A 20,119-nucleotide genomic window follows, 5' to 3' on the forward strand; every position below is an offset into this window, starting at 1 on the left:
CCAAGACAAAGTCAACACTCTGAGTTGACTCAACTCGTCGAGTTTGCCCTTCTACTCGCCGAGTTCCCATGAATCCTAGAGTCGTGAAATCATGATCCAACTTGCCGAGTTTCCCTCCAACTCGTCGAGCTCTTCCTTTTCAACAGAATTGGGACTCCTAAATACAACTCGTCGAGTCCTTCCATGAACTCGTCGATTTTATTAGTCTGTTAACTTTTTTAATGCATTAAGCCATTATTCATCAGATGTACACCCTATACTTTAGATCTAGATGGAAATGTTCCTAGAAGGGTAAGGTTTCCAACTTTACTCATTAATACCTTTCCTAAAGGGATTAAGCTCAAACCCTAACCCCAAAAGGCTAAAGTCTTATGTCAAACACTACTAAAACTACAAGATAGACCATGAGGTCATAGATCTTTACTCTAGGGAAAAAAAGATCATGTAAAGTCCCAAATTTCTCTACATGCATGGCCATTAAAAGCTCCAAAACGCCAAAATGATGGTCTAAAGGTTGCATGGGACTTCCATGGCCATAAATTTGGCACCTTTATGCCATGAAAACCCCTCAAGACTCTAGATCTGAAGTGTTCTCCACTTGGGACGTCCAAATCCCAAGAATCATATCATTTGGACCAAAAACAAGAAAGGAACTCCAAAATGGAGATCTAATTTACTACAAGGCAAGGTTCAAGCTTTATACCAGCAAAATGTAATGGATGAGGCAAGGATTTTCGATTTGTAAGCTCCTTCTTGAGTCCTCAAGCTTTTCCTTCTTCCAATGGCTTCAAGTATACACTAAAAACACTTAGGATGGCTCATAATCACTCACAATAGCTTTAGGGTTTCGAGATTTAGGGTTAGGGACTTGGAGGCTAGAAATGAGGCCAACACCTTGGGGTTAAGGTGTTTAAATACGGTGCAAACCCCTAAGTTTTCATATTTGCCAGCCTAGTCGTTGAGTTGAGTTGAGGCCTCCCAACTCGTCGAGTAGGTCACTTAAAATACGCGGACCTTATGATCCCTACTCGACGAGTTTAGGGCTCCCAACTCGCCGAGTTTCTCTATAAAATAGAATGCATTATAAGTTAAATACATACCAGGTACCAGGCGTTATAAGAACAACCTATTTGTTCTTGTGACTTGTTTTTGCAATCGATTTAATATTAATACTCCTTAGTGGCTAGGGTGGAAGAAGGATTTCTTGTGACTTGTTTTTTTTCATGTAGTGACACAATAGTAAAGAAATAAAAAATTCAAAAAAAAAATTACATTGCATCTGAAAAATAGTGATTATTGATGTCACTATGGACATCATAGTGGAAACTGTTGGATAAGGTGTCTAAGTCCATAACTATATTTGGTATGTACTTGACCCGATTTGGCATGGTCCATTTGGGTTACATGGCATTGTAACAATTGGATAGACAAAATGAGAGAAAGGACACTTATGATTTGTCAATACATTATAAGCTCTAATATATTAATATGAAATCATATTATTTAATTAGTATTTATCAAGAATTAATTTGAAATTAATTTTGTGATCAAAAGAGACTAATTATATATATGGGAATTAATTTGGTAAATCATTCATTCTTATATAGTGGAATTATGATCCATGATTCATTAGATTAGGCTAGAACCCATACGGTGCTCCATGGAGGTTAAAACCCATGGATTAGGTAGGAAATGACAAGTCATGCACATTAGGGTTTACATGTTGTAAACCTACATGTGGCACACTAAATAAGAGCCCTATGGCAAGAAAAATGGCACTAAGACATAAGGGTGAGGGCTAGCCAAATTTTGTGCACAAGTATTCTTCTCTCAAGTTATTCCAAGAGTTGTGGTGTTGTGTGAATCATTTGAGGCATCACATTTGGGGTGCTAGGCTCACAAAGTCTTAAGTAATCCAAGCTACAAGAAAGGTATGTCATTCTACTAATTTTTTGTAAAACATATACCCCATTATATGCTAGTTAGGATGAAAGCCTTGGAAAATGAAAGTTTGCATGTATAATAGAGAAAACATAGATCCAAGGTTTCTAGGATTGCATGTACACCATATGAGTGTTAGAATGCTCAAAACCCATCAGTGGTATCAGAGCCTAGGCTTGTTTTTAATTACACTTGATGCAAATTGTTAAACGATTGATATTTCTACTCACTGTTCAGTGAACTCGCCGAGTCCATGGGGGGACTCGACGAGTCCATGTGAAATCTCATCCAACTTGTCAAGTTGGTTCATGCACTCGACGAGTCGGAGGCCTCGAGTGCAAAATTTTGAGTTTTATTGCTGGAATTGGACTAGAATCATTACCCTAAACTGTTTTTAGATTGTTAAACATGTTTATGATGTGGTAATGACTGTGCTTATCCAACTTCAATGATAATTGTCAAAGTTTCAAGTTTTATATTAAGTTCATATGATACTTGAAATTTTTTTTATTTGAATTATGCATGTTTATGAGTTTGTTAGATCATAGAAATTATTTGACATGCTTGTTAGTGTAATTATTGGTCTAAATGCCTTTTAATGGACACCATAACTTGTCCTCAAGTTATGGAATTCCAAAATTATTTTCCATAAAATCATTAAAACTCGTAAGTTATAGAAATGAAAGGTTTTGAATAGTTTCAAAACTTGCCCTCAAGTTTTGGAATTTGTAAAGTCACTTTAGGAAACTTTAATTCCAAACCCTAGAATTTTAAAAGTTTAAAATTCAACCCTTATACTTTATAATATTATAATTAAGTTAATATTATATATATATATATATATATATATATATATATATATATATATATATATATATATATATATATGTATGTATGTATGTATGAGAACAACTCAGTCTTACCGTTAGTAGACCTCATTCACAAAGTCGGTCTATAATGGGGTATAAGGTTGTTGCATATAAAATGACAACTTAATGGGTGTCCACTCTCACCCATCGCTTCCTTGACTGGCGGGGGGTCGTTAGTTGAACGGGTAGGATAGGACTATAATTCTCCCGTCATTAAAAGTATAATGATAATTATAAAGTAACTAAACTTTTATAAATTCCCAGTGTTAGTTACTTTAAGAAAATGTGAAATTGATGCTAACCCATGAAATTACACTTTTTACCATTACCAATTCATTAGTGGAGCATGTGTGGTTAACCGACACACTAACATGGACTAGTAAGGGTAAAAAAGGGTAGCTTAATGTTTGTTATAGATCGGTGGAGCGTGTGTGGTTAACCAGCACATAGATTAGGTAATAAAGTTAAGAGTACCAAGTTAATTTTGCATGGTTATTCACACCTTGTTTTGTGATCCTCAGTATCCCAATCACAAACTTGAAGGGCATATTCGAGATGTAAACATACCATTGAATTGTTCAATGAATCTCAAAAGATCTAGGAGTTTTCAAACCAATTAAAACTTAATAATCTATTTCGTTTTTTTCATGGTGGAAATTGGTAAATCGTCATTTATCTACCTTCAGATATTTTGTAGCTTGGATTACGGCATCCCTCTTCCAAGTTATAAAATATTGTGTTGGGTCCTAGCCTTAATATTTCATTTTGGTGTCTTATTAAGGATTTTATATCTAATCTAAACATGTCTTTCTTCTTTTTCAGATGTCTTCCAAGCATGTTGCTTCTGGCTCAAACCCTACTGGCTCCTTCTCTCTCATGAACCTTTCTGGGAGAGTCATCTTTGATGAAAATAATTTCAATGAATGGGTTAGGAACATCAGGATGGTCACTCGTTATGAGGACAAGGAATATGTCCTCGACAAGGAGCTTAAGGTCATTGATGAGTCGTCTGCTACTCCCGAGGAGATTGTTGAGTATATTAGCCATGAGAAGGTTGCCACTAAGGTGTATTGTATCAAGTTGGCTACCATGACAGCAGAACTCCAGAAATCCTATGAAGATTTCTACCGTTATGAGATGCACCTTGACTTGATGGAAAGATACCATCAGAGTGCTTGTCAGGAAAGGTATGAAATCATCACCTCCATGATAACAACAAAAATGAAGGATTGAGAGTCTATCATGGGCCACCTGCAGAAAATGCAAAGATTCGTGGATCGGTTGCTTAAGCTAATGTTAACTTTGATGAGGAGTTAGCGATATACATTATTCTACACTCCTTACCCTCTTGTTATGATCAGTTTCGTATGACTTATCATATAAACAAAGAGGAAGTCACACTTAGCAAACTTCAAGGACTTTTGAGGACTGCTGAAAGTAGTCTCAAAAGTAAGAATATTGTTCCCACTCCTACTACCACCCATGTCCTAGCAATCGGTCAAGGTAAAGAGAGGAAGAGGAAAACCCCTTCGAAGGATGCACAATGCTTCTATTGTCAGGAAAAGGGGCACTAGAAGCGGAGCTGCCCTAAGTACATGCATGATGTTAAAGATAGGAAAGTTAAACCCACCATTGCAGGTATTTATACTATTCTGTCTAATAACTCACCACATACTAATTTTTGGGTCCTTGATACAAGTTACGGAATTCACATTTTTTTTATATGCAAGAAGTGAGCATGTGGACCACGGGAAGATAAACTTGATCATGGGGAATAGGAAAGCATCACTTGTCACCAGGATTAGAGTTTACTCTTTATTGCTTCATAATGGGTTAATATTAGATTTGAATAAATGTTGTTACTCATTTGAAATGGCGAGAAATATTATTTCTTTTCATGGTTTGTACAAACAAGGATTTACTTTTTCATTTGATGATGAATGTGGTGGTATTAATGCATTTTATAATGGTGTTTTTTATTTTAAAGCATTACCTTGTGATGGTGTATATGAAATTGTGTCGGTTGTAGACAACTTAGGAAATAATGTATTGCATGTTGATTCTTCCACTAGTTTGGATAAGGCATCCTTGTGGCATTGTCGTCTTGGACATGTCAACAAGAAGCACATAGGCTAACTCCAAAAGGCTAGAGTCATGGAGTCATTTGACTTAAAGTTAGATGATAATTGTGAATCTTGTTTACTTGAAAAAATGACTAAGTCACCCTTCAGTGGTAAATGTGCTAGGGGTCAAGGTTTGTTGGATCTCATACACACCAATGTGTGTGGGCCCTTCAGAACCATCATAAGGGATGCAAACCGCTTCTATGTGTCTTTCACTGATGATTATTGTAGATGTGGTTATGTCTACTTAATCAAGCCTAAGTCAGAAACCTTTGAAAAGTTTAAAGAGTTCAAGCAAGAAGTGGAGAATTAATTGGGCAGGAAGATAAAGATGCTCTGATCCGATCGGGGTGGTGAGTATCTTAAGCTCTTTGACTATCTTAAGGAATGTGGGATTGTCTCACAATTGACACCTCCTAGGACACCATAACTAAATGGTGTGGCTGAGAGGCGTAATCGAACTTTGTTGGACATGGCTCGTTCCACGATGAGTCAGGCTTCGTTACCAATATCTTTTTGGGGGTATGCCTTAGAGACTACCGCCCACATCCTTAATCTAGTTCCAACTAAAAAGGTTGCCAAAACACCTCACGATATGTGGAATGTGAAAGCTCCCACATTAGACCACATCAGGATTTGGGGTTGTGATGCTTTCGTGAGACGCGAGACTCACGACAAGCTTGAACCTTGAAGCAAGCGGTGTATTTTCATCGGCTACCCACAAAAATCCTTTCGTTACCTCTTCTACAGACCCATTGAAAATATGGTCTTTGTAGCAAGAAGAGTAGTCTTTCGTGAGAGAGAATTCATAAGCCAAGGAAACAGTGGGAGGAAAATTGACCATGAAGAAATTCAAGAGTCAAGCGGTGAAGGAACCTCAGACACTAGCAATCAACCTGAGGAGGAAACTCCTGTTGAGCCGATTGATGAGTCTATACCTATGAGGCGTTCCACAAGAGTTAGGAACACACCTGATTATTATTATTATGGTTCCATATTACTACAAAAGGTGATGCATTTATCAGTGATAATACACTGATAAATTTGGATGAACCTAACAACTTTAAGGAAGCCATGGCAGGCCCTGAATCTGCCAAATGGAAAGACGCTATGGACATCGAGATTCAGTCCATGTATGATAATCAAGTTTGGAACTTGGTTGACAATTTACCGGGTCGTAAGACAGACTAGTGCAAATGGATCTTCAAGAAGAAGATCGACATGGATGGGAATGTACACACTTATAAAGCACGATTGTTTGCGAAGCGATTCACTCAAACTCCGGGAGTTGACTATGTTGAGACCTTCTCACCAGTAACAAAGATTAACTCTATTAGGGTTATGCTAGCCATTACTATGTTTCATGATTATGAAATATGGAAAATGGATGTCAAAACTGCTTTCCTTAATGTAAATTTGGTTGACGATGTTTACACGAGTCGGCCAGAGGGTTTTGTCGATGCAAAGTACCCTAATAGAGTGTGTAAGCTTGAGAAATCCATTTATGGATTAAAACAAGCATCTTGCAGATGCAATCTTTGTTTCGATGAGAAAGTCAAAGAGTTTGGCTTTTCCAGGAGCGAGGATGAGTCCTATGTATATGTTAAGGCTAGTGGGAGTATAGTTAGCTTTTTGGTATTGTATGTGGATGACATACTACTCATAGGAAATGACATCCCAACCTTGCGGGAGGTTAAGTCTTTCTTGGGAAATTTTTGCTATGAAGGACCTTGGAGAAGTTGTCTATATCCTAGGGATAAGGATATTGAGAGACAGGAGTAAGAGAGTAATTGGACTTAGTCAAAGTTCCTACTTGGATAAGGTGCTGAATAGGTTCAGCGTGCAGGATTCCAAGAAAAGTGACTTACCGATCAAGAGTAACGCCAAACTGAGTAAGACTTAGAGCCCGAGTACAGAGGCTAAGATAGCTGAGATGTGTCGAGTACCGTATGCTTCCGTTGTAGGCTCGATCATGTATGCTATGACTTGTACTCGTCCTAATGTGGCCTTTGCTTTGAGCATGGTCAACAGATATCAAGGAAATCCTAGCAAGGCTCACTGGACTGCAATAAAGAACATTCTCAAGTACCTATGGAGGACTAAGGATTGGGTCCTTACCCTTGGTGGGAGTGATGACTTGAGAGTAGTGGGGTACAGTGACACTAGATTTCATAATGATAGGGATAATTTCCGCTCTCAGTCGGGGTGGGTCTTTACCTTAAATAGAGGAGAAATTACTTGGAAAAGTTCCAAGAAGGATACAGTTATTGATTCAACTTGCGAATCAGAGTACATAGCAGCAAGTGAGGTGGCGAAGGAGGCAATATGGCTGAAGAACTTCATTGGAGACCTTGGAGTTGTACCAGCTATAAAGGAGCCTATGGAGATTTTCTACGATAATGAGAGTGCAGTTGCCTTAGCCTAGGAATCAAGGGATCACGGCATATCCAGAAACATCGACAGAAAATACCACTTTATTAGACATCAAATATAAGAAGGACTCCTCATAGCAAAGAGAGTATCATCAGATGAGGACCCAGCAGATCCCCTCACGAAGGGACTATGTAGGGTTAAGCATTTACAACATGCAAGGTGCATTGGTCTGAAGGATGATATTGGTTTTAGTAATTAGACAGCTTTCGAAACTTGTAATAGTTGAAAAGTAATTGACATTTGATGTATAAATAAAAGGTGTTTTTATTTACCAGTATGGTACTGTCTTGTGTCAATCATTTACTATTGTTTCATTTTTGCATGTTTTGACTTTCAGAATAATTATGTTATGGTATATCATATTATTCAAAACTATCCATAGTCGATCATACTTTGGAAGTAGGTATTAAAATAAGACTGTCACAAATTGGTTTTGTAGATATGTCTGAATTCTATTAGACATAGCAATTGTTGCTGCAACATTCATGAGTGCTCATAAGTTCTGAGCATTGGAATCAACCCATGCTCACTTGTATCAGTTCATGGAATTTATCTCAAGTGATCGTAAGACGGTAATATCATATAAGTCTTCAAACTAAGAGATATCAGTTGTTGACTATGAGTTGGTTGTATATTTATAGTACGAAAACGCAACAGTAACTTGATGTTATAAAACGTGTTGTTGTGTACAATTTGATGATTAGTTAGTACAAGCATATGAGTCGAACTTTATTTGTTCCTTTTAGTCCTTGGAGGATTAAAAGCAATATCTTGGGCCTCTCGATGATTTTGTTTTGACCTATGCATTGGGCCCGGTTAGAACTCAATTGATGTGTTCGATTAAGTTCTATGTCAAACAAATCGGAAATCGGGAAACAAACTACTGGACAATAAATACGACGTTGTTCCATGTATTTTTCCGGCTGATATCTCGAAGAGAGGATTATATGATCACTTATCTTAAATGGCGCATCATCTTAGTTCCGCGAGACTTTGAAAGAGCTACGATTGTTGGTCGGATCCTGAAGTCGTACTTGCGTCTATAGTTATTAGACTTATCCAAGTGGGAGACTGTTGGATAAGGTGTCTAAGTCCATAACTATATTTGGTATGTACTTGACCCGATTTGGCATGGTCCATTTGGGTTGCATGACATCATAACAATTGGATAGACAAAATGATAGAAAGGAGACTTATGATTTGTTAATATATTATAAGCTATTATATATTAATATAAAATCATATTATTTAATAGTATTAATCAAGAATTAATTTTGTGATCAAAAGAGACTAATTAAATATATAGGAATTGATTTGGTAAATCGTTCGTTCTTATAAAGTGGGCTTTTGATCCATGATTCATTAGATTGGGTTAGAACCCATAAGGTGCTCCATGGATGCTCTATGGAGGTTAAAACTCTGGATCATGGAGGAAATGAAAAGTCAAGTACATTAGGCTTTACATGGTGTAAACCTACATGTGGCACACTATATAAAGAGCCCCATGGCAAGCAAAATCGGCACTAAGACATAAGGGTGAGAGCTAGCCGAATTTTGTGCACATGTGTTCTTCTCTCAAGTTATTCCACGAGTTATGGGGTTGTGTGAAGCATTTGAAGCATCACATATGGGGTGTTAGGCTCACAAAGTCTTAAGGAATCCAGGATACAAGAAAGGTATGTCATTCTACTAGTTTTTTGTAATACATATACCCAATTATATGCCAGTTAGGATGAAAGCCTTGGAAAATGAAAGTTTGCATGTATAATAGAGAAAACATAGATCCAAGGTTTCTAGGGTTGCATGTACACCATAGGAGTGTTATAATGCTCACAACCGATCAGAACCACCCCTACTTAGTGGACATCCTGTCACACCCCGGCCATCGGCGGAAACACCGGGCAGTGTAACGTCATTTATCATATCATAGTTATCAACTTCCTGAAAACACATGCATTTAAAATACGTCAACATAAAGTTCGTGAGTCCACAAGTGTTGACTCCATATAAAAATAATACATATTCCGAGTTTCAAAAGTATAGTTTTGAAAGTATCATTTTGACTCTCCAACATTTAGTATATACATCCTAGGTATAAAAGTTTACTTACCAAATAAGTAATTTACCTATAAGTCTCATATACTATGAATATAAGTGTTTGTAATGCCATACAAACGAAAATTGCTACGTATAAATCTTATTTTAATTCTATACGAGTAAAACCGCTACGTATAAATCTATTTCAATTCTATACGAGTATGTGTGTTAGGTATAATTATCTAATTAATATACAAGTAGTACCTAGGGTATAAGTAGAGGGAAACTTATACTTAACATTAGTACTTGTATAACGACAAAGTATAATGCTTCTAACAGCTTGCTACCATGAGTCCATAACTGCTGCTTGACAACAAAACCTCTGAAAAAACAATACACTCATGATTTACCATGAGAAACAACACCACACACTTCATCGACGCCGGAATAAAAATAAAAGGAACGAATCATCACTCGCTTTTCTTGGGTTGTAATTAACAACCACGAGTGGGGTCATCAACCCATATCTTATTCATACACGACTTCCTCGCTCACATAGGATTAACGATTACAGTTCATAGGACTTCCACTAGGATCCCCAATCTTAGTTGATGAATGAGGTAGCTCATGTAGACTTTGACGACTTCCTATAGCACTAACAACAAAAGCATTTTCATGTCTAAAACCCTAAGTTACTAAACTGTACTTTTAAACATTACTCCTAATTTCATAACATTTAGGCAGTATAATAGCTATAACTTGAAGTAAAACCAGGTTTTATCTTGTCATAAAACCAATAATAACATCAAACTTTATAACTTAACATATAGAACTTCCGAATATAACTTCGGAACTATATCGCACACAAGATATATATATATATATATATATATATATATATATATATATATATATATATATAATCCTAAGTATAACTCAAGATCTACAATACTATACTACTATAACAATAACATGCTAACAACTTTACGATAGTTGTATACTTTCAAATATGTAATAACTATATTCTGGTTATTATAACTCTCTACGTTGATACTAATATACTATCATATAGACATAATAATAACGTATATATAATATTTAGCATGCGTTTTCCCCCTAAAATACTAGAAAGTGGGGCCGTGGAACTCACCTTAGTAGCATGATTATAGAATCTAAATGGTCAGAGGCTCGTCGTTGTCAGGCTCGAGAAGGGAAAACGGCCTTCGGAAACGAGAGAGAATGAAAAGAGAAGGTGTAAGGATTGAATGAGCTTTGATCGCTATTTATAGGGTGTTTTGGGGCCATTCACGTCGTGAACATAGTAGATTCACGTCGTGAACTTCCATGAGTCGTCCCATAGCCTTAATGCATGTTTTCTAGCTCTGATTAGTGTATGTTGACTCCTCACGTCGTGAAGTTTTGATGCTCACGTCGTGAGTTCAGTCAAATTAGGGTTTTCTGACAGCTGCATCTTCGGAAGGCCATAACTTTTGCATACGAACTCCGTTTTCGGCATTCTTTATATGCACGCGTAGGTAATTCCGAGTACTATGACTTTATCTTAGACTCCAATAGCTAATTCTAAGTCTGTTTTTAATTCCCCTTGTTATAAGGCATTATAGCGATAGAATTTATCATAACTTCTTCATGCGAAGTCAGATTTAGATGTTCTCTATATTTTTGTAATCTTATGAACGTATATTTTGAGTTGTAACATGAAAGTTCATACTTTAACATGAATTACATAGTAAGTTTATCACATTACTATTTTAACAAAAATCACATTACATGATTGGCATAATCACATGTGATTGTTATTGATCTAATTTTGACGGGTGTTACATTCTCCCCCCCGTTAGAATAATTTCGTCCCAAAATTTATATTGTGGACGGGGTTTTGTTAAATAGTTGGGGGTATTTTTGTTTCATCTGATATTCACATTCCCAAGTATATTCAGGTCCTCGTAAAGAGTTCCATCGAACTTTCACTATGGGAATACAACTTTGTTTTAATCGTTTGGTTTATCGATCCATGATTTCGACAGGTTCTTCTACAAAGTTGAGTTTGGTATTGACTTGTATCTCATCGAGAGGTACAACAAGAGTGTCATCCGATAAACATATTTTGAGATTTGACACGTGAAAAACATCGTGTACATTGCTTAGCTCTTGAGGTAACTTGAGTTGGTATGCGACAGAACCAATTCTCGCTAGAAAAAGGTCCTATATACTGTGGGTTTAGTTTTCTTCGTTTCCTGAATCGAATTACGGCTTTCCAAGGAGAGACCTTCAACATTACTTTATCTCCAACTTGGAATTCTAAAGGCTTACGTCTTACATTAGCATAGCTCTTTTGACGATCACGTGCAGCCTCTAATCGATCCTTAATTTGCAGGATCTTTTGGGTTTGTCTTGTGGATTATTTCTGGTCCAGTACATAAGGTATCACCTGTATGTTCTGTGGCCAGCTGTGTGTCTCCAACTTCTACCCAACACATTGGGGAACGACATTTTCGTCCATAAAGAGCCTCAAACGGTGCAACCTTGATGCTGGTGTGATGACTATTGGTGTAGGAAAACTCAATTAACGGTAAATGAGTATCCCATGCATTTCCAAAGTCTATCACACAAGCTCAGAGCATATCTTCTAAAGTATGAATGGTTCTCTCACTCTGACCATCAGTCTATGGATGCTAAGTTGTACTCATATCTAGACATGTTCCTAAGGATTTTTGTAGAGATTGCCAAAACTGTGAAGTGATTCTACTATCTCGGTCAGAAATAATAGAATTTGGAACTCCGTGCCATCTGACAATTTCCTTAAGATAAACTCTAGTCAGCTTCTCCATCTTGTCGTTCTCCTTAATTGGTAAGCAATGGGCGGACTTAGTCAATCTATCGACTATTACCCAAATAGTGTCGAACCCACTAGGAGTTTTGGGTAACTTAGTGATGAATTCCATTGATATCTGCTCCCATTTCCATTCAGGTATTTCTGGTTGTTGAAGTAAACCTGAAGGCTTTTGATGTTCTGCCTTTACTCTAGAACAAATCAAGCATTTTCTCACCTAAGTAGCAATTTATGTCTTCATGTTTGGCTACAAATAATGTACTTTTAAATCTAAGTACAGTTTGTCAGAGCCTGGATGTACGGAATATATGGACTTGTGGTCTTCTTCTAAGACCAAGTCCCTGACTCTACTGAACTTAGGTGTCCAAATTCGGTTCATAAAGTGTCGCGTTCCATCATTTTTTGTATAAGTTGCTCTTCCACTCTTCGCAAAGCTTCGTTATTGATGTTTTCTTCTTTTAGAGCCTCAATTTGAGCTTCTCTAATTTGTGTGGGAAAGTTAGAATGGATAGTTATGGTTAATGCTCGCACCAGTCGGGTTTTAATATATTCTTTCTGGCTCAAGGCATCTGCTACCACATTTGCCTTTCCGGGATGATAACGAATCTCACATTCGTAATCATTCAATAATTCGACCCATCTTCGTTGTCTCATATTAAGATGTTTTTGGTTGAAGATGTGATGGAGACTCTTGTGGTCGGTAAAAATAGTACACTTAGTACCTTTAAGTAATGTCTCCAATTTTTTAGTGCAAAAACTACAGCTCCCAATTCAAGATCATGGGCAGTGTAATTATTCTCATACACCTTAAGTTGTCGTGATGCATAGGCGATAACTTTTCCTCTTTGCATCAACACACATCCCAATCCTTGATTTATGTGTCGCAGTATACGACAAAATAATCTGTCCCATCTGGAAGGGATAGGATTGGTGCACTACGCAACATTTGCTTTAGTTTCTGAAAAGCAGCTTCTTGTTTGTCTTCCCAGTTGAACTTCGTATCCTTCTGGGTTAGTGTTTTAAGCGGCTTGGCTATTTTGGAGAAATTATATATGAGTCTACGGTAATAGCCAGCAAGTCCTAGGAATTGTTGCACTTTTTTTGGTGTCTTCGATGCCTCCTAATTCTTAATTTCTTCAATCTTGCAAGGTTCGACATGAAACCATTTGTTACTAACTACATGTTCTAAAAATTTGTACTTCTCTAATCCAAAATTTACATTCGGAGAATTTGGCGTACAACTTTTCTTTCCTTAGTAGTTCCAAGATTATTTACAAGTGTTGACCGTGTTCTTCCTTGGCTCGTGAATATATCAATATATCATCGATAAACACTATCACGAATTTATCCAAGTACGGTTTGAAAACACTATTCATGAGGTCCATGAGCGGCAGTCAATCCAAAGGCTTAACTAGGAACTTAGATTGACCATACCGAGTCCTAAATGTTGTCTTCGGAACATCGTCTTCTTGTACTCCGAGTTGATGGTATCCTGATCTGAGATCTATCTTTAATCTTCTAGAATCTTCAAGTGTTTTAGTCTATCAACCACCATATCCAAGTTTAGTTGTACATCGGTCTGACCAAAATTAAACATAGGTGATCAGTATACGTTTAGTTGTGGTTCGTACCATGTACAATAAAAGTCGACTAAGTAGTTTGACCTAAAACATTGTGTTGAATTCTTATCGAGGGTTTGGGTTTTCTATATTTTTGGTTTATACATGTGTTTTCATCGTGGGACTCAGTTCATACATAACTTTATATCTTTCTATTTATTATAGTCATGGGTATTATTAATTATTGTTTGTTACTTCAGGTCTACCTGATAAGGCACCGGCCAGTCAGGACAGTCGAAAGGGCAGGATCATTTTAGCATATAGGCGTTTTGAAATCCAGCAACCCAAATCCACATGTCTATCCTTGTCACCGTTCCTGTAAGTAGTCCTTCAGTAGTATAATTACTAATACTTTTTATTTGTAGGTTAAGGGATATACCTAAACCTAAAAGAGTAAGCCCTAAACTATAGTCGTTCTTTCCTAAGAAAGTACTAATTCACTATAGTTAATAGCTCTAATACCAATCTGTCACACCCCGGCCGTCGGCAGAAACACCGGGCAGTGTAACGTCATTTCTCGTATCATAGTTATCAACTTCCAGAAAACACATCATTTAAAATACGTCAACATAAAATTGGTGAGTCCACAGGTTTTGACTCCATATAAAAATAATACATATTCAGCGCGAGTTTCAAAAGTATAGTTTTGAAAGTTTCATTTTGACTCTCCAACGTTTAGTATATACATCCTAGGTATAAAATTTTACTTACCAAATAAGTAATTTACCTATAAGTCTCATATACTATGAATATAAGTGTTTGTAATGCCATACAAACGAAAATTGCTACGTATAAATCTTATTTCAATTCTATACGAGTAAAACCGCTATGTATAAATCTATTTCAATTCTATATGAGTATGTGTGTAAGGTATAATTATCTAATTACTATACAAGTAGTACCTAGGGTATAAGTAGGGGGAAACTCATACTTAACATTAATACTTGTATAACGACAAAGTATAATGCTTCTAACAACTTGCTACCATGAGTCCGTAACCGCTGCTTAACAACAAAACCTCTGACAAAACAATACACTCATGATTTACCATGAGAAACAATACACTCATGATCTACCATGAGAAACAACACCACACGCTTCATCGACGCCGGAATAAAAATAAAAGGAACGAATCATCACTCGCTTGTCTTGGGTTGTAATTAACAACCACGAGTGGTTTCGTCAACCCGTATCTTATTCATACACGACTTCCTCGCTCACACGGGATTAACGGTTACAGGTCATAGGACTTCCACTAGGATCCCCAATCTTAGTTGATGAATGAGGTAGCTCATGTAGACTTTGACGGCTTCCTATAGCTCTAACAACAAAAGCATTTTTCATGTCTAAAACCCTAAGTTACTAGACTATACTTTTAAACATTACTCCTAACTTCATAACATTTAGGCAGTATAACAGCTATAACTTGAAGTAAAACCAGGTTTTATCTTGACATAAAACGAATAATAACATCAAACGTTATAACTTGACATATAGAACTTCCGAATATAACTTCGGAACTATATCGCACACAAGATATATATAGAATCCTAAGTATAACTCAAGATCTACATTAGTATACTACTATAACAATAACATGCTAACAACTTTACGATAGTTGTATACTTTCAAATATGTAATAACTATATTCTGGTTATTATAACTATCTATGTTGATACTAATATACTATCATATAGACATAATAATAACGTATATATAATATTTAGCATGCGTTTTCCTCCTAAAATACTAGAAAGTGGGGCCGTGGAACTCACCTTAGTAGCATGATTATAGAATATAAATGGTCAGAGGCTCGTCGTTGTCAGGCTCGAGAAGGGAAAATGGCCTTCGGAAACGAGAGAGAATGAAAGGAGAAGGTGTAAGCATTAAATGAGCTTTGATCGCTATTTATAGGGTGTTCTGCGGCCATTCACGTCGTGAACTTCCATGAGTCATCCCATAGCCTTCAAGCGTGTTTTCTAGCTCTGATTAGTGTCTGTTGACTCCTCACGTCGTAAATTTTTGATGCTCACATCGTGAGTTCAGTCAAATTAGGGTTTCTGACAGTTGTATCTTCGGAAGGCCATAACTTTTGCATACGAACTCCGTTTTCGGCGTTTTTTATATGCACACGTAGGTAATTCGGAGTACTACGACTTTCGTTTAGACTCAAATAGCTAAATCCAAGTCTATTTTAAATTCCTCTTGTTATAAGGCATTATAGAATTACAATTTATCATAACTTCTTCATACGAAGTCATATTTAGATGTAATCTATATTTTTATAATCGTATGAACGTATATTTTGATTTGTATTATGAAAGTTCATACTTTAACATGAATTACATACTAATTTTATCACATTACTATTTTAACAAAAAATCACATTACATGATTGGCATAATCATATGTGATTGTTATTAATCTAATTTTGACGGGTGTTACACATCCTTTGTAAGATTGAGTTTTTTCATGTTTTCTTGGAAGGTCCCTTTGTGTTTTCTCTGGAGATAAATATAAGTTACATTTTTTATTTTTTCTACGTTAACACTAATCTTAAACATATAGAGTAATGATAGTAGGGATGGCAAAACACCAACAATTGGTATTCTTGAGAGAAAAACTGGAGACACACTTGAACAAACATTAGAACAAGTATAGTTGCGGAATAGTTTATCTCAAAGGATCATAAAAGCTCAACAATAATAATAAGTTAGAGTTAGATAATTAGAGAGTTAGGTGCAGAAATGTAAGGAAATATAAATGACAGCAGGTGTTATATCAAGTATACACATAAGTTGATTCTTAACAAGGAATGCATTCAAACCAAGTTAGTAAATTAGATCAAACTTAGTGATTAAGTCAAGAATGACTTGCTCCGAAGAGAGATGATATCTAGTTGTGATATGGTGAATTTGGAGAGTAAGAAAGAGATGAGAGTAATAACACAAGATATGAGATTTAAGATGTGAAGTGTTATTAGAAGATGTACATATTTTTCTTGAGAAAGATTGAGTTCTATATATAGAGACTCAAAGGTTACGCTTATTCATCTATCTAAACATAGCCATGCAAGGCATACTGGATAAAAGAGAGTATTCTAAGAAAAGCAGATAAAAAGCTAAGCTAAGAAAAACTTGATAGTGAACTGTTGATGATGATGACTTCGGATGCGGTTGCTAGCATGACTTGATTGCGGATCTTCAAGGGGTTGCGGTAGGTCAAGTTTAAGAGGGTCACTTTTATGATTCAACAATTTCCCCCTAAGTGACCTCTTCAACTTTTTCTTCAGTTATCAAGCTTTAGGAACTTGATTAGGATCCACCAAAATTTTCTGACATTCTCCAACCAGGTGATCTTTGTTAAAATTTCGAACTTGACTCCGGCAATTGTATGTTTTCACTTTTGAACTGCGGTTCGACAAACTACAAGTTGTTTCCTTGTGAGGCAATTCATGGCAGTCAAAGGAATGAAGTATTTAGTTTCATTGATTTTCCTTTTGAAGATGACAACAAGATATGGGAAGTTTGTTGCACCTAGAGATCTTTCTTGATAGCCTTCAGTAAGCATCAGTGCAGCATCAAGTGGTGGTAGATAGAACTTCTTGGCAAGAGCAAGGTGAATGTCCGCATCAATTTTTGCAAAGTCACAGAGAGTTTCCCTTAGAAAAGTGGTAGCCCTTTCAAATGCTATCACCGTCTTTGGATACTTTTCGGATTTGTTTTGGAACACCCTCGCTATCAGGAAGACTTCTTCTGGATTCATACATGGGAAGTCAGCTTGGGTGCGGACGTAGTCCTGATTCCTTCTTGTGAGAGTATACTGGATGAAGTCAGCTTTCATGAATTTGCGGAGTTTGAAGTTCTTGATTGTGGATGGTCTATCGTTAGACCAGATTTTCTATATTAAGGAAGCATGTTTGGCATGGAATCGATTAAGTCTTTCGAATTCCATGGGCAGTCTCTTGTGATCAGGTAGGCTTCGGTTAAACTGCTCGAATACAATGAAGTATTTTGCATTGGGGGATATTGGAATATCCCAGTATCCATCAGATGGGGGTTCAGTGAAGGAAAGGTAGGGTTTGTAGTCATCATCTAGCAATCTGCAATGAGGATTGATCCAAGAATTGACTAAGGATTCATCCATGGTAATGTCGAATCCATTTTCTCTCCAGATTAGCTCGACAAGCTTGGCTGCTTTCCAATCTACTTTCTTTTGTTTCCTTGCGTGAGAGTCATCGGAATGTTCGGATGACATATTGGATGTTAAATTTTTGAAGTGGGGAGGAGTCTCCGGTCGCTTAGGATCATCTTCTAGAATGTTTTCCTATTGCAGTGGCGACTGATGTTATGATGGAGTTTGATGGCTTGGAGTCTTGTGAGGAGATGTTGTGGTGAAGGAATTGTTTCATTCAAGACAGGGGAGCTTCTATGTTGTTGAGAGATGTTGTTTGAATGATGGTCTTCATCACTTCCCCCTCTTGAGGAATGCAGAGTATGGGATTCCTTAAGCAATTGCCTAAGACCATCGACTTTGGCACACACATTGTCGAATTGTTCTTTAAGTACATCAACCAGTTTCTGATTGTTAGGAATGGTAGTGGTGAAGAGTAAGCGATGACTCTCTTGTTGGATAAGGTGTCTAAGTCCATAACTATTTCGGGCTTGTACTTGACCCGACCCGGCATGGTCCATTTGGGTTGCATGGCACCATGCAATTGGATAGACTAAATGAGAGAAATAACACTTGGAGATTATTAATATATTATAAGTTCTAATATATTAATAATATTATTTAATTAGTTGATCAAAGAATTAATTTGGAATTAATTAAGTGATCAAAGGATAACTAATTAAATATATGGGTTGATTGTGTAAATCATCCATATCTTGTATAGTGGGCTAAGAGGCTCCATGGATTATCAAGTTGGGTTCTACCCATAGGATGCTCCATGGATGCTCCATGGGAGTTACAAACCCATGGGTCATGGAAATGAAGAGTCATGACACATTAGGGTTTACATGGTGTAACCCTAGATGTGTCAACACTATATAAGAAGCATATTCTCCACAAAATTGGCTACACAAGTTAACTACAAAAGTTAACTACAAAAGAAACAAGAGGGCTTGGCCGATTTTTGTGAAGTGTGTTATCTCAAGAGTCTTTTCAAGAGCATTTGGTGTTGTGTGAAGCATTTGAGGCATCACACTTGGGGTGCTAGGCTCACAAGGTTTCAAGGAACACAAGCAACAACAAGGTAAGTTATTCTATCTATGTTTCAAGTTAAAATTGTTCCCCATGTATGCTAGATAGGAATATAACCTTGGAATTCAACTTTGCATGATAATTAGACAAACATAGATCCAAGGTTATTAGGGTTGCATGTACACTTAGGAAGTGTTAGAATGCTCAAAACCCATCATCTCTTTGGTAAGTTGAAGGATCTCTGGACCATGAAAGTTTGAAGATAGTAATCGTTGAAGACTGTTAATCGTAGACTAAAGGACGGAGATGGTGGATTCATATGAAGTGTGAGTTTCATCTATCAGCTTCTTGGTGTGTGTTGATTGATCTGCAATGGCAGTTTGAAGGTCTGTCTTGATTGCAGATACCTCAGAGATGAGGCGCTCCGCAGTAGCCATAAATTGTTGATGGTCATCCTTGCGAATTGCGTCCAAAGAACGAATCCCCATTTCAACTTTCAAGGAAATGCGCTCAGCAGTCGGTTGTTCATGATTTTCGAGTCTTTCGATTCTTTAAATTAAGGACTGCAATCCTAGAATATCTTCAGGTTGTGGTTGAGTGGGTTTGACCGCACCAAGAATCTGATCTACTTTGGCTTGTAGACTCAGAAACTCTTTCCTTGAGACATCAATCTTCTTCATCTTCTTTCTTCCTTTGGGCTTGGAAGTGGAGTGTTGAAAGCCACTTGAAGCTTCTTCTTCATGAAATATCATTAAGTCATCATCTGAAGGGGTAGGCTGATTTACATCATTAAGATCAAAGTCATCGAATCCGAATGTAGGTGCGGAGCTGACTTCGATTGCGGTGTCATCGTCTTGAGAAGTTTGAGCATTGGGAGTTGGAGAGATTCTTGAAGTACCTTGATTAAGGTGAGTGGTTTGATCATTTTGGACTGTCTCAGCCATGTGGGACATCCACTCCTGCACTTTCAGAATAGTAGTTACGGTGTTGGCATTGTTAATTGCATCTGCCCAGTACTTAGCCACCGTTTGAATTTCTTGC

This window comes from Lactuca sativa, chromosome 4 (assembly GCF_002870075.4).
Source record: "Lactuca sativa cultivar Salinas chromosome 4, Lsat_Salinas_v11, whole genome shotgun sequence".
Lineage (NCBI taxonomy): Eukaryota > Viridiplantae > Streptophyta > Magnoliopsida > Asterales > Asteraceae > Lactuca > Lactuca sativa.